The following is a 3,082-nucleotide window of genomic DNA, read 5'->3' on the forward strand; positions in this document are numbered from 1 at the left end:
TTTTCGTTCGGCACGTCAGAAAAGACATTGCACTTCGTTGCAAAACAAAAAGTGTTCTGTAAATAGCAGAAACTTTACGTCTGCTTAGCGGTTCAAATTGAACTGCCGAGTTTAGCACTAAGCAGTTCAATTTGAACTGCTCTGCACTGATGAGTCAAAGACGAAACGTAAAAATAATGAAAACGGTTATGTGCCCTAGCACAAAATTTGGCTAACCCCTAAATGACCATACCTGCATCGGCCAGAAATAGTCGAAAACACGTTTTCGTTCGGCACGTCAGAAAAGACATTGCACTTCGTTGCAAAACAAAAAGTGTTCTGTAAATAGCAGAAACTTTACGTCTGCTTAGCGGTTCAAATTGAACTGCCGAGTTTAGCACTAAGCAGTTCAATTTGAACTGCTCTGCACTGATGAGTCAAAGACGAAACGTAAAAATAATGAAAACGGTTATGTGCCCTAGCACAAAATTTGGCTAACCCCTAAATGACCATACCTGCATCGGCCAGAAATAGTCGAAAACACGTTTTCGTTCGGCACGTCAGAAAAGACATTGCACTTCGTTGCAAAACAAAAAGTGTTCTGTAAATAGCAGAAACTTTACGTCTGCTTAGCGGTTCAAATTGAACTGCCGAGTTTAGCACTAAGCAGTTCAATTTGAACTGCTCTGCACTGATGAGTCAAAGACGAAACGTAAAAATAATGAAAACTATTATATTTGTAATTTCGTCTTCTTCCTTTGCGACATACGATAAAACCGTTGTGAAATACTTGTTGAATCGTTTTGTTTTATTCACATTTTTCAATTGAACAACAAACGTAACCAAGGATATTGTTATTCTAAAATCAACAGTTTATCAATCTGGGTTGCCAGTTTCAAACATATTTCCCAAGATCTCATTTTGACTAGAGTGCCTATAACCAGAGTGACGACATCTCATCCGTAATGCTGGCAACAATTAAAAACATTCCATTAGCTTTACATTGAATTGACAGGTCGTTTGCTCGTTCATTCCAAACGAACAGCTGTCGCCACTCTGATTATAGTCACTTTAATTTTGACATTACGAGTTACTGAGAGGTAGTTAAATTTACGATACAGTTTTAAAAGTGAGTGGCAGGTCGTGTCGTCGGTCGCACCTTTCGAACTAGTTGACATTGAATCAAAGCATATTTATTTTTCATGTATGTCGTCATACCGAAATATTTGTTCAATACTGGGTGGGTAATATCAGATATTTAACTTTATTTTTACGCTTCCAGATTATTCACGTCAAAGACATTCTACTGCACATGATGAAAATTGAATCAATACTGAAGCAAATTGAATGAGAAGGTTCTCTCGCGAAGGGGGAGCAAACCAATCCTTGGGACCTTTTTTTTGCTCGTCCAAGTCATCTTACCGAAAATGAAGTTTTTACTCACTAAACCAGCGATGGGGGCGGCAAATCTTATTTTGCTCCGGGCGCCAAATTTTCTTTGTACGCCATCCAGTTGAACAGTAGCACTAATATGTATGTGATTACATTAAAAAGGTATGCCGAATACTTCTTAATTCCAAATAAATTAAATCTTACGTTAATACGTTTCAGAGCTTTTTATGGTTAACTCAATTTGTTGAAAAATTTCCGATCGTATTTCCGATCAAGAACTTAGCACTCTCCCATAAAATCTACCCTAAAGTAAAGTAAAACATATTTACGTCAACAGATAATAGATTTTACTATCGGATTTCTTTCTATCGCCAGCCAAACTGCGGCCCGACTACTTCGGTTAGGTCCAACACATGTAACCTACATGTTCAATATTTGTGGCTATGATTATTCGTTCAAATTATGTGACGTATGATATTTACGTCAGAGTTCACGTTATCAATAATCTCTGCGTCTACGCTATGTAAATCATTTTAAAATCAAATTAAAAAAAAACATAATTCTGCATTATCAAAGCTACTTAATTTGATACAGGTCTAGAGCAACAGTGATGCAAATACAGGTAATGTATGTATAGCACTTTGGTGTTCATGCGTTGAAGTGCGTTTTAACAATATGAATAACTAGTTTCCAAGAGCTATTTTTCATTGAAATAATGTTTGTTCATTCATCACCATATCAAGCAGCTACTAGATTGATTTTGCTGCAGCACCTGTTTATACCACATTCATCTGCAGAACTATACGGAAATCATTCAACAGTTCAAAATTCGCATTTCATTTCAAATCCAAATAAAAATTAGTTGCGTCAAATGATATATTTAAATTTTGTTCTTTTCTACAGTGTCCGATTATTTGTACTTTCCTACAACTTCCGATTGTTACTATTTTTGGATAATCAACCTTAATCCGCATCATCATTCCATTCACTGTCAAAAATCACCTACCTTATCTATACGCATTGTCATTTTCTCCATAGATGGTAATGGATAGAAAGGCATAACATGTTATCATAAGAGAAATAAAACACAGTTGACTTCCGTTATCTACGATCTATATTGCGACTTATCAACTGACGTTCGTAGGTGATCTTCGAGTATAGTTATTTTCAGTATGCTGGTAATGTTACCTCAGTATTATTGTTATGTGTCGAAGCAAATAATTTCGCTGAATTAGTCATTTCAATCATTTGAACTGTAAAACTCAAAACATTCAGAATTTTACTTCCCGTGTGTGTGTGTGTGTGTGTGTGTGTGTGTGTGTGTGTGTGTGTGTGTGTGTGTGTGTGTGTGTGTGTGTGTGTGTGTGTGTGTGTGTGTGTGTGTGTGTGTGTGTGTGTGTGTGTGTGTGTGTGTTGTCAACTAACAGGTCGAGATCTCAGAGATGGCTGGACCGATTTTGACCAAACTAGTCGCAAATGAATGGTTTTGAGATCGGATGTTTACTTTGTGAGTTATACAAAGTTTTATGTCAAAATTTTTTGACAATATCTCTCACAATTGACCTTGAAAACAGAATATGTTTTTAGACTTAGATTCCGCACGGTAATAGCTATCCAACAAGCCATAGATTGTTTAAATCCGCTCATTTTTAACGGAGATATCGATATTTTTGTGTAAGCGACTTTTCGCCTTATTCCAGTAGTAGACATT

At 36.5% G+C, this 3,082-nt stretch overlaps 1 long non-coding RNA gene across 1 annotated transcript; it reads left to right on the forward strand.

The window, feature by feature from the left end:
• Positions 1-1,049: 1,049 nt before the first annotated feature.
• Positions 1,050-1,811, forward strand: LOC131427932 (uncharacterized). Its single transcript, XR_009229325.1, has 4 exons — positions 1,050-1,183; positions 1,262-1,533; positions 1,591-1,680; positions 1,747-1,811. It is a non-coding gene; the product is annotated as an uncharacterized LOC131427932 (long non-coding RNA).
• The last annotated feature ends 1,271 nt before the right edge of the window (positions 1,812-3,082 follow it).

The sequence above is a fragment of the Malaya genurostris genome, chromosome 2 (assembly GCF_030247185.1).
Source record: "Malaya genurostris strain Urasoe2022 chromosome 2, Malgen_1.1, whole genome shotgun sequence".
Taxonomy (NCBI): domain Eukaryota; kingdom Metazoa; phylum Arthropoda; class Insecta; order Diptera; family Culicidae; genus Malaya; species Malaya genurostris.